This window comes from Schistocerca serialis, chromosome 6 (genome assembly GCF_023864345.2).
Source record: "Schistocerca serialis cubense isolate TAMUIC-IGC-003099 chromosome 6, iqSchSeri2.2, whole genome shotgun sequence".
NCBI lineage: Eukaryota > Metazoa > Arthropoda > Insecta > Orthoptera > Acrididae > Schistocerca > Schistocerca serialis.
Window position 1 is genome coordinate 319,623,741 of NC_064643.1, and position 13,094 is coordinate 319,636,834.

Here is a 13,094-nt window from a genome sequence, read left to right on the forward strand (position 1 = left end):
TTGTCTTAAATAATAACTACGGTACGTTACTTTGAAGAGGAAATCAAGAATACGACGAACTTACTACGTGCATTACCAATCTGACGTAATAATGAGAGTGTTGACATTTCAGGTAAGCTATTTATTGTAATAAATGTGAGCTTACAAGCCTTAAGGACAGGCTTATCTGTGATAAGGTGTTCCCTGATATTAGTAGTATCGTGGTATTACTTTACATCTTGAGTTACTGCGATACAGAGCAGTGTTTTCTAGTGATGACTTATTGGAACCATTTTCAATAGTCAAACGTCTATACCAAGGAGCGATTAGAGGACCTGCTAGACAGCTGAGTTATGCCGGTTGCATGCGAATCAGGCGAAATGCAATTCAGGTCATTCGGATACTTTTGAGCACGACTGTACATCTCGAGGTGAAAACGTACGATAATGTACACCTCCACTTTTGCGAACTTCTGTTTTATTTTCGCATCAATACTGCTGTGAACCCACCATCTCGTATCAATACATTACATTATCATCCATTATACATAATCATTTTGAGAGTACATTTGATATTATAGATGAGTAGGACACAAGACAGGACATAGATAATGTCCGTTTGACGTCAACAGTGTGTAACATTTTACTTTTTTTGAATAGGACAATGTTCCTTTTCAATAATTTTTAGATTAGTTACAATGAGCTTACACTGCAAGAGAACTCGCTTGCATTTTTCAATATGTGGTCTGTTGTCGGTTTGAAGGCCTTCCATTACATCGGCAACGTAGTGCAACTCCACCGAGGGCTGTCTGGAGTAGGGTGGAGATAGCAATGTGAAAGTTGTGAGCTGTAGAAGACAATGTTCATATTCCTAATGCGATTGGGACATCGTATACTCTTGACGACGTTTAGCACCTGTGCGGTCAGTCACCCAATTTCAGAATTCATGTTGAGTAATACCGCTAAATTGCCATAATATTGTCTTTTTATATTGATGAGTAATATGAATAGTCGTCACGTTCATGTGCCGTCTACAACGCAAATTTAATGTTACTGTCCTCGGAACTAACCTGCAATGCGTTTTGTATTTCATAATCGGAACTATCTGCATTAACCGTCATCAGAGCAATGTCAGGGAACAGAATGCAGCAGTGCCTTGGTACCTACTTGGGACCTGCTTGAGTCGTGTTCTAAGGAAAGGGTAGTTGCTGGTTCACATTATTTTACACTAGCGAGAAGTACCGACATTTCCTTTTCTCTGTAAACATCCAGAACTAAATTCAGTAACTAAATGCTAAGAATGTATTTGCATTGTGCCAACTCAAAGATCAATAGATATGGATATAGATATAAATATAGATTTTTATATTTAATGCCATTCTCGTTTTGCGTTGTAACAAACATCATTCATTATTTGGTTGATATTGTCATTCTCTCATTCGAAAGAGTTTTCACATTCCTGTTTGGTATCGATGCACATGAAGAGTGGCTATGAAAGAAGGGAATACTGAATGCTACGTCATGCAGAATACACTTATTTACTTCGGCTCCTCGTGATGAACGCTACAGGAGAGGTGAGATACATAAAGTTGACAGTGTGGGGACAGACATGCTTCTTACGTTTCAAATGAAATGAATACCATGAGGAATTGAATATTTTTTGACTGCGTCTCTTCTTGCTTGCATCCTTACCAACATATTTCTTCATTCTCATGGTAATCATGACATTCTATGTATATGCTGCAAAAGATTTCACGTGGACAAATTCGACATCGGGGTGCAAAGCGTTTGGTATCTTACATTATATTCAATTCGAATAAACTTCCATGTATTTATACTTAGATTGTATTTTTAGATGTTTATGAACGTTACGGAAAATTATCTCACATGCTTTATGTTGAATGAGAAACATTGAATGATCCGTTTTGCATTCCCTACGTTGAAATGATATAATGTCGGCATCAACAGCCTTCTTCCACGCCGGAAGCTGAAACTTGTGTCATTCTGGATTAATGATAATTGAATGTCTCAAATGTATACATAGCCCACAAGGCGACGTCAGAAACCATCCGGGGAGAACGCCGCATAAAAACCAAACGGCCGGCCGCGGTGGCCGTGCGGTTCTGGCGCTGCAGTCAGGAGCCGCAGGACCGCTACGGTCGCAGGTTCGAATCCTGCCTCGGGCATGGGTGTGTGTGATGTCCTTAGGTTGGTTAGATCTAAGTAGTTCTAAGTTCTAGGGGACTTATGACCTAAGATGTTGAGTCCCATAGTGCTGATAGCCATTTGAACCATTTTTGAAAAACAAAACGTGCGCACGCGTCTCCACTCTGAAGAACCGTATCGGAGAATCACGGCAAGCATTTCGCTGAAGAGCTGCCTCGTAAGAGAGCCGAGAAATGACAGCGTCGTAGCAAGTTTTTGACAACACTCTGATAGTGCATTTACTTCCGGGTGTAGGCCGGCATTACCTCGCTAAATTAACTTGACATACCTTTTCCACATCAAAGACTCGTACGATATAATCCACTGTAAGATGACACGATTAGAAAGTATATTTAATTTCTGGACTCCAAGGACGGCGTTCTTCACGTAAGTAACACCTGTTTGTGTGTGCATTCGGGAGGACGACGGTGCAATCTCGCACCTGGCCATACTGATTTAGGTTTTCAGTGATTTCCCTAAATCGCTTCAGGCAAATGCCAGGATTGTTCCTTAGAAAGGGCACGGCCGATTTCCTTCCCCATCCTTCACTAATACGAGCTTATGCTCCGTCTCTAATGACATCGTTGTCGACGGGACGTGAAAACAGTAATCTCCTCCTCCTGTGTTTGTGCGTTTAAGGTTGCGTGTTGAGGCTTAGGCAACATCGCAGTAACTACAGTCCGCCTCTTGGCGCCAGTGTGTCGTTAGCTCAGAGGTTCCCCTGTGCGGTGCAGTGCTCGTACTGTATGACATAGCAGTTCCAATCTCGGTGGAAGCCGCTGACTACAACCTTTTATTTTCCATATTAATTAATGGAGTTGCAAACTGCTAGTAAAAATTCCTTATACGAAATCTGAATAATGCCTTTAAGCATCAATCTTCGTCCGATTTCGACTTAGTAGATTAATTTTATATCATGTATGTCTGCTTTGCAAATGCCAAGGTGTTTCTCTGTAAAATAGATCCTGAAAAGATTCAAACCGACTGTCAACGAATAAATTTGAGCTTTGTTCCTCATATAGGTCTAACATGTCAGAAGGTTGTTTATGAAGTGCACATGTTGATTAATATAGTTCCCCTCTTGTAAATTTTTCCAATAGCATTCAAATGTAGACGTTTTCTAACACCGGCGTTAGCAATTCCTTTCCGTTCTCTAAAACCTCCAAAACAACAAATTTTTCTGGTTTAAATCTGATGACCTTACCTATCACTTCCGATCAACAATAAGTACTTCATGAACCCATACATGGAACTCCAAATTTGCAGTAATCCTGCACCGCTACAGAGCATGCATTGCAAGGTATTCACACAGTTTATCGCATAGACTTACCATAAGGAATGAAACAAGAACTGTAATACACTTTACACCACAGACGCTCACTCTGTGTTGACGAAAACATCCGAACATTGACCAAAAGTTGCACAAATAATTGAGTTTGAAAGGAAAAGAAACGAGGTATGAAGCATTTATAAAGTCATCGAATGTTGTGAGGTGGTTTAATTTCGTCCCAGTCTATAAAATTAATTTCGGGCCATACTCAGCTCTTGCCGATTAATGTAATATAATACCCGCCTATTAATCAGGACGTATGTCTCCGTTGCTTTTGAGCGTGAATGGAAATTGTAGAAATTTTCTGTGGAGCAACATTTAATAATAAAGCGTTTTAAATCATCAAAAGCGATGAGCGCTAGCAGGCGCTTTCGATAAAGAACGGGGGAGTGCAGCGCCGCTGCTGTCGCCACGGCCGCTGCCAGTAGCCAGCAAATGGATCCTGGAGCTTTGCCGCGTACGGCATCCAGAGGAGGACAGTCTGCAGGAAATCTGCCGGAAAATGGTTACTGGATAAAATTTTGATATCGGTGTGTCAGAAAGCGAAATAGATTGAATCTGCGCTACCATTACATTCACGTCTTCAGCATTCAAACAGAAGAGGCTATAAAAATATTTTATGCCAGCTGTTCTCGATCCTCTGACATTATGAACAGAAACAACGCACGCTACCGCTTTTTTTTTTTTTTTTTTTTTATTCACTAGAAACAGTGACAAAAATGGCTACAATGAAATGACATAAATAAGGTGACAGATAATTGCAGTCATGAATTACAGATTCAAAAAATGAGTCTTTAGTAGTAGCACAATTTAGCACCTTCACTGTCACCTTCAACTGGTGGCAGTTCAGCACGCACATTTTCATCTTCTGCAGCCGGTTCCTCATCATCATTTCCCAGGCCCAAATTAATCATTCAGTAAATCCTTGATATGTGTTTTTTCCAGGGTAAATTACATGGACAGAAGAGAAGTCCCGAACAGCGACATCGCAAAATATTTCACTGCCTTGTTATTTTTGTCAGTTCCAGCCTTCTAAACGCATCTATAGGGAGTTCATGATCTTCCTTTATATCAGACACCAGATGTTTCTCGCCGTATTCTTGTATCTGCTGTACTGCTGATTTATTTTTCATGTGCGACTTGCAGGTGAGGTTAGAGTCGGGAACGTGACCCAATCCATTCCCTCTCTACTAAGAATCCAGTTCCTAACCTATGCCCATTCGGTTGAAGACAATTCGGAGCATGTTACCATATTTCTTATTGTGATTCTGATATTTGAGTATTTTGTCGAATTCATTTTCCATATACATCTTGTATTCAATATGTTCATCGCTCCCAATATTGTTAAAAACATAACTTGTATATTTGCCCATTAACCAAATCACAGCGTTATTTTTTGCCTGAGGGTAGTAACTTTCCTCTGGTCTGAAGAAAATGTTAGTCGGTACATTGTTTGCTGAAGTTCTTGTTATTTGAGCAATTTTCTCCCTGGTCCACCTCCAGTTGATAATCCGATCTCCACATGTGTAACGATGAGGCACACTATCAACGAGGTTGCATTTGATGCAGAGGTTTGTGTCACTTAAGCCGACGGCAAAGAGGCGCTCATTAGTGCTGATGATGTTGTTGACTACCTTGTACCACGCTGTTCTCACGTCAGACGAAAGAACATCACTACTGATGTTTTTCCAGACCACATTCCATGCTATTCCAGCATATTTGGTTTCTATGTTATTTTTCCTTTCATGTTTCCGCCTTTCAGCTAAAATCGCCTTTGCTGTAACGTTTTTGGAGTTTAAAATCTTTTTGCTGAGATAACTTAGTTCAAGATAATACTCCCTAATGTGTTTCAGCTTAAAACTTATTTTTTGTATATTTATCGGCGGCTCCACACTTTCTGGCCTGACAATATCGTATAATTTTGCTGTAATGCACCCTGGATCATTACACATTATGCTCCATGTTCGTTTGACATACAATGCCATCGCTTTAGACTTGATGTCGGTTAGACCCATTCCTCCATTGCTTGGATCCAAAACTGCTGTCTTCACCGGCACTCGAAACAATTCCCCTTTCCACAAGAACTTTGCTAAAGTGGACATGATCGTCTTCGCCACCATTGATGGAATGGGGAGAACCTGTGCTATGTAGTAGGCCTTGGATAAAATATACGTGTTGATAAACAGTATTCTCTGGAACTGGTCTATGCTACGTTGACAGTTTTCAATCAAAGCTCCCTTGATTTTTCTTGCCACCTCCCGCCAATTTATTGCTATCATTTTTATAAGGGACGTTGTCAATGCCATTCCAAGAGCTTTGTGTTCATTAACATGGTTCGCCCACTCAATGCGTAAGTTAGCAAGCCGCTTTATATTTAGAAATTTACTTTTATTTTCATTTACCCTCGCACCTGATGCGGAACAATATTTTGCAAGTATCATCTCTATTTGTGTCACATCTGTTTGGTCTCTGATGATTACGCCTACATCGTCCGCGTAAGCACCTACCACGGTCTTTGTTCCTTGAACGGTAATGCCTGTCAGCCTGTGCTGTAGCTGTCTCAAGAAAGGTTCCAGCGATATAACGAACAGGAGCATGGATAAGGGGCTTCCTTGGGTAACACCCCTTTTTATTTCAATTTTTTTTGTCAGTTGACAGTTAACGGAGATTTGTGCAGTAACACCCATTGCCATGTTCTTGATGATGTCGATGGTTTTTGGCAGGAAGTCCATTCGGCGCATTATCTCTATCAGGTATTTGTGATTAATTTGATCAAATGCCTTATGGAAGTCTATGAAAAGCAGTCCACATTTTATGTTACTTGCCTGCGCTAGCGCAATGACATCGCGATACAAAGCCGCAGTTTGTAAAATCGTTCTTCTAAAAGCACAAGTCTGCTGTTGGCCTATGATGTCAGCAGTGCATGGTGTAAAGCGCTTGTTAATTACCCGAGCTATAATTTTATAATCTGAATTTAAAAGCGAAATCGGCCGTAGGTTGTTTATTTTTTTGCAGCCTCTGTTCTTCGGGATCAACACGATTTTGCATTGTTTGAACTCTGCAGGCACTGGCTTTCCTTGTAAGACTTCATTGACAATTTCGGTGAACTTTTCTCCTATTAGGGTCCAAAATCGTTTATAGAATTCAATGGGCAGTCCGTCAGGTCCTGGAGATTTTTTAGCAGGGGAGCTGCACACGATTTCTAATATATCTTCCTTGGTGATGTCCGAAGAAATGTTCTCATCACCATCTCGCGATATTCGTGGAAGATATGTCCCAAAGAGGTCATCGTATTCTTCTTCATTTGTTTCCCCTGACGCATACATACGTTCATAGTACGCTGAGATCTCTTTAATTATTTCCTTCTGGGTGGTGATTATGGTACCATCATCTATTTGAAGTTCATCCATGAAACTTCTTCTTCTATTTTTGGCGTGTCTGACAAGGTGGTACAATGCAGCAGTCTCATCTTCAGTGACTGACTTTGCTTTGGATTTTATTTTAAGTCCCTCCAGTTCCTTACGTTTCAGACTTATTAACTTTGCTTTTATTTTCTTGATGTCTTTTAATCTTGTAGGAATTGCATCTGTCTGATCGTAGAGGTCCCTGAGCACGCTGTAGTAGAATTCTACAGTCTGTTTCCTTTCTCTGGCCATATCTATACTAAAAGATATTAAAAGTTTCCTTAGCTTCGGATAACGTACGCTACCGCTAGACCACAGACGTAATCAGCCCAGGGTTTCTCTATCATGGGACAAGTTTTCCCCCAGGAAGTGCCGCAGTCTACAGTGATGCCAGATTGTGCAGATAACCAGACTTAGAGAATTAGCGAGTTGGCCAGTTTTTTTGTCCCATGTCGCGATCGGCGCGGACTTAGCCTCTGAAGCGGCCGGCCGCCGGTCGAGTTTTATGTCAAAGAGTGTACATATTACTTATGGTCAGAAATAGTGGTAGTTAAAATTCATTTCTAGTACTGAATTGATCAAAAATAGGCCTGGAACGTACATGTAAGAAGACAAACTCAAGCCTCTAGTTTTCCATACTGTTGACAACGGTATTGTAACACTGCCCAAGTTACGAAGGTGTTATAATTAGATTCATTAATGTGAAATGTACGTACCAATCAGTTAGCCAATACTATTATGAATATTTTCATTTTAAGCTGATTAGTTGTGAGTTCACTGTATTTGAAAAAAATTGCTTGGTCGAGACGCCAGTTTGCTATGTTGAAATTTTTAACAAATCTATTTGTTTAACGTTACAGTATATTATTTTTTAAATGAAATACTGAATTTAGAGCTGACATAAAATCACCTTGTTTCGTTCTTCCTTTTTTTTAAAAAAAAGTATAGTTGCTACGTATTTCCAACCGCAAGTGAGGGCGGGACGAGTAACCCCGAGAACAAATTCTTTATTGCAATTCTGTCACAGCTGAATTTTGTTAAGCTTTCTACTTGGTTCGAACTAACAAGTTCGTTTTCAAGTCAGGTCTATTAAAGTTGCATTAACAGTATTAGATTATGCGAACATCAATTCACACATGGGTAGTATGCACATGATATGTGGAAATGATATGTGGACATGATATATAGACATGAAATGTGGACCAATCTCACAATGTAGATGCATTCATGAAGTGCAGTTGAACTAGACTGTTCTGCACTGCACTTCAAGAATACGTGTACATTGTGAAATTGATGAGGTATTCCATGTGACTTTGTATCATTTTTATTTTACCGATACGTGAAATGATTGTCGTGTAACGTAATACTCATAATGCAACTTTAATAGACCTGTCTTGAAAGCGAAAGTAGTAGTTCTAATCTAATCAGCAATTTACTAAAACGAACCAGTGATGGAATTCCAATAAAGAAACATATAGTATTTAATCGCGATATTAGTAAATAGTTGTAATTAACATAATTATTTTAATTCCTTTCATATTTTTAAAATCCCATCTATTTAAGCAATCATAAAAAGGTAAAGTAAAATTTTAGCGAGTGATTTGAATATTAAACTCCACTTCATGGGCTTCAGATTAGAAAATTACTACAAAATACTGTTACTAAATGTTTGTTATCACTAGGTTTCCTCTGATAGGGCCGCATCACAGGTATAGATCCCCAACACAGCTGTGTTGCGGACCACTGAAGTGGCCCTAAGATGATTATTGTTCAGGCAATTTTTTCAGACTAAGTAATAACGGTATACACGCGAAAATCGGTACATTGAGAGTCAACGTCTATTAGTGCTCTAAGATTCTGTCGGAAACATGTACACTCCTGGAAATTGAAATAAGAACACAGTGAATTCATTGTCCCAGGAAGGGGAAACTTTATTGACACATTACTGGGGTCAGATACATCACATGATCACACTGACAGAACCGCAGGCACATAGACACAGGCAACAGAGCATGCACAATGTCGGCACTAGTACAGTGTATATCCACCTTTCGCAGCAATGCAGGCTGCTATTCTCCCATGGAGACGATCGTAGAGATGCTGGATGTAGTCCTGTGGAACGGCTTGCCATGCCATTTCCACATGGCGCCTCAGTTGGACCAGCGTTCGTGCTGGACGTGCAGACCGCGTGAGACGACGCTTCATCCAGTCCCAAACATGCTCAAGGGGGGACAGATCCGGAGATCTTGCTGGCCAGGGTAGTTGACTTACACCTTCTAGAGCACGTTGGGAGGCACGGGATACATGCGGACGTGCATTGTCCTGTTGGAACAGCAAGTTCCCTTGCCGGTCTAGGAATGGTAGAACGATGGGTTCGATGACGGTTTGGATGTACCGTGCACTATTCAGTGTCCCCTCGACGATCACCAGTGGTGTACGGCCAGTGTAGGAGATCACTACCCACACCATGATGCCGGGTGTTGGCCCTGTGTGCCTCGGTCGTATGCAGTCCTGATTGTGGCGCTCACCTGCACGGCGCCAAGCACGCATACGACCATCATTGGCACCAAGGCAGAAGCGACTCTCATCACTGAAGACGACACGTCTCCATTCGTCCCTCCATTCACGCCTGTCGCGACACCACTGGAGGCGGGCTGCACGATGTTGGGGCGTGAGCGGAAGACGGCCTAACGGTGTGCGGCACCGTAGCCCAGCCTCATGGAGACGGTTGCGAATGGTCCTCGCCAATACCCCAGGAGCAACAGTGTCCCTCATTTGCTGGGAGGCGGCGGTGCGGTCCCCTACGGCACTGCGTAGGATCCTACGGTCTTGGCGCGCATCCGTGCGTTGCTGCGGTCCGGTCCCAGGTCGACGGGTACGTGCACCTTCCGCCGACCACTGGCGACAACATCGATGTACTGTGGAGACCTCACGCCCCACGTGTTGAGCAATTCGGCGGTACGTCCACCCGGCCTCCCGCATGCCCACTATACGCCCTCGCTCAAAGTCCGTCAACTGCACATACGGTTCACGTCCACGCTGTCGCGGCATGCTACCAGTGTTAAAGACTGCGATGGAGCTCCGTATGCCACGGCAAACTGGCTGACACTGACGGCGGCGGTGCACAAATGCTGCGCAGCTAGCGCCATTCGACGGCCAACACCGCGATTCCTGGTGTGTCCGCTGTGCCGTGCGTGTGATCATTGCTTGTACAGCCCTCTCGCAGTGTCCGGAGCAAGTATGGTGGGTCTGACACACCGGTGTCAGTATGTTCTTTTTTCCATTTCCAGGAGTGTATATTATTCTGCAGGTTTTATTTACTCCAGCTCTTCATATTATTAGTGTTACCGTCTGTAAACAATATAAGTACACAAGTAATAGGGAACTAATTCACACACAAACACGCCAGATTAAAGGCTTTTTGTATACAGGGTGTTCATTTTAACTTAAGACGTTGAAGTATCTCGAAAGCTACATATAGGACCAACAAAAGTCACAATTCCAATTTGTTTGTATCAGAGAGGGATACCCAATGATACCACTCGATCCCTCACCGCACCCCTCTCCTGGGTGGTGGGTGGCAACTTTTTTAAATTTTCGATGAGAGCCCCTTTTTTATGCAGATTACGATTCTACGGTAAAATCTACATACGTTTTGTCTGAAGCATTTTTTTTTCGTTTCGCCATGTAATTCGTTTCGCGATGTAATTGGAGGAATAAAAATTGGCACACGATCGTAATCTACGACGTGCTGGTAAACGCCCCTTCAATATCCAATAGCATGTAGAATCCAAATTCCATGCAGCAATGGTGGGACAGACCAGTATTTCATAATTGTAATTAGAAACCCCTTTCGCAACTCAGTATTCCTCCGACATATCGAATAGGGGACTACTCGACGCGCCACCGTGGCCGTGGCTTGAGGCGAACGCTACTCTGCTTTCTCCAGTTAGAATAAGTGTTCAAGCGTAGTATCGCCAACTTCAACACACTAAGTGATGCGCTTTTCAAATGACCGTACACAGGAAAATAGCATATCTGCGGTACCATCAGCACGGTCGTTCCTGACGCGGTTGACCGTACCTTCATGGCCTGTAGTCACTTCCTGGTACACCTTATCTTTTAAGTATCCCCACAGAAAGTAGCCTGGCAACGTCAAATCCCGCCACCTCTGCCGATCCTCCCATAAGTGTAAACACGATCTAAGTATCCCGTGCTTCAGTAGCAGCTGAGCAGCCGTTATTCTGAAACCACATACATTGCTGAACGTCCAGGGCAACATCATGGAGTAGTATCAATAGTTTCTGTTACAAAAACTTTCGATATTTGCGTCCATTCAATGTGCCGTCGATTTTGTTCATCATGATGCCACACCATACGTTAACCGACCAACTTGCCGTAACCAGTGGAAATTGTGTACACTCCAGTAATGCATGCTACACCAGTTAATGTTAACATCATTCGTGGATGTAGACTCATCGGAAAATAGTACCCCAGCAAAGAACGGGAGTCGCTTGCATTTATTGACGTGTCCATTCACAAAACATTACACGGCTATGGTAATCGGCCCCACGACGTTCTTGGTGCAGTGACACGTGTTATGGGTGATACTTGCGAGATGCAGAATTGTGGCAGTACTACCTACGGACGTACCAGAATCGCCGTGTAATTGCCGGCCTAGCTATTTCGCTAGCTTCCGCTGTAACACATTTGCTTCATTTTGTTTTGCCGGTCTGTACCCCGCCATCAGACCTTAAAGCGTTCACAACCTTGTAAGAGAACGAACGGGAGAGAGCTTTGTCTATAAAACGGTCGGCATACAAAGCCACAGCAGCCTTAAGATTTCTCCTACATTCTCCGTACATCAGGATCCTTTCATTCTTTTCTCCTGTGGCTGCAACGTTCATCGTCCTCTTGCACGTGTGTTCTCCAAATGATAGATAGGTGTGCAGACAATAAACGCTTCCGAAGTAGTGTAATGTCTAGGGCTGCTGTCTGTTCTGCGTCTGCACGACACATTATCTCCGGTCGCAGTTTACTGTCTGTTATGATGCGTCGTAGTCCGCAGCGCGATCACGGTGGTGCATCGAGCAGTCCACCTGTTCGATATATCGGAGGAAAAAACGTAGCGAATGGGGTTTCCAATTAAGAGCTATGAAATACTGGCCCGTCCTACCCTTGCCGCATGGTGGTGGGGTGCCAATTGCCATTGGACATTCAACGGCCATTAAGTAGTCGGTCGTAAATTACGATTGTGTACCATTTCTTCTCCGATTTCACCGCCATTTGTACCGAAAAGAAAAAATGCTGAGGACGAACCGTATGTAGATTTGGCGTAGAATCGTAATCTGCATTAGAAAACTGGGATTTCAAAGCTTTCCGCCACATCTACGCGCATGGTGGAGTGGTGGAACGTGTATGGTATCGCTGGATGTGCCTCTCCGAGACAAACAATTGGAATTAAAACTTTTTTGATCCGATGTGTAATTTTCGAGATATTTCAGTGTGTTCAGTTAAAATGAACACCCTGTATATCTTATCGGACAGACTGCTAATAAAGGAGGGCAACATGAATTTACGGCTCTCAAGACTTTTGCTGCAGTTAAACCAAGTACAGGCAAAAGGACTACAAGTGGAAGATACTTCTTTCGGTTCCCGAAATCTATTCTGTCAAGGAAGAAATCAAATTATTTCTCTTTTCCTAGAGCAAGTGGCTGTCGACAGGGAGAACGTCAAAAGCAAATACACCGTAGTTCGTAAATTTTAGCATGCACAACGCTTGGGTTTTGCACGTTTCATGTGAGTGAACTAAATTTCTGTTAGAAATAATTTTAAGGTAAATATGACCGCTTACAACTAGCACTGCAGTAAAATATATTGTAATCGAAAGTGGTAATCGTTGTTTGCGTTGGTAGATTGTATTTAAAAGTGAGGTAAGTAAATAATATAATTCGACTTCATGCCTTTACGAATACTATCGATTTCAGTGTAATTTCCTGTGGGACTACAGTGCAAAGAAGTATCTCATGAACGTGGTTGTTTAGAAAATAGTCTCGTTTACTGCATCATTACATAATATAGTTTTTTACAAAAGGAGGCATTCTCCTAATTATGCTGTATTAATTTCATTTGTTCATGACTAGTTTCAGCCATACAGGCCATTCGCAAGTGGTTTTC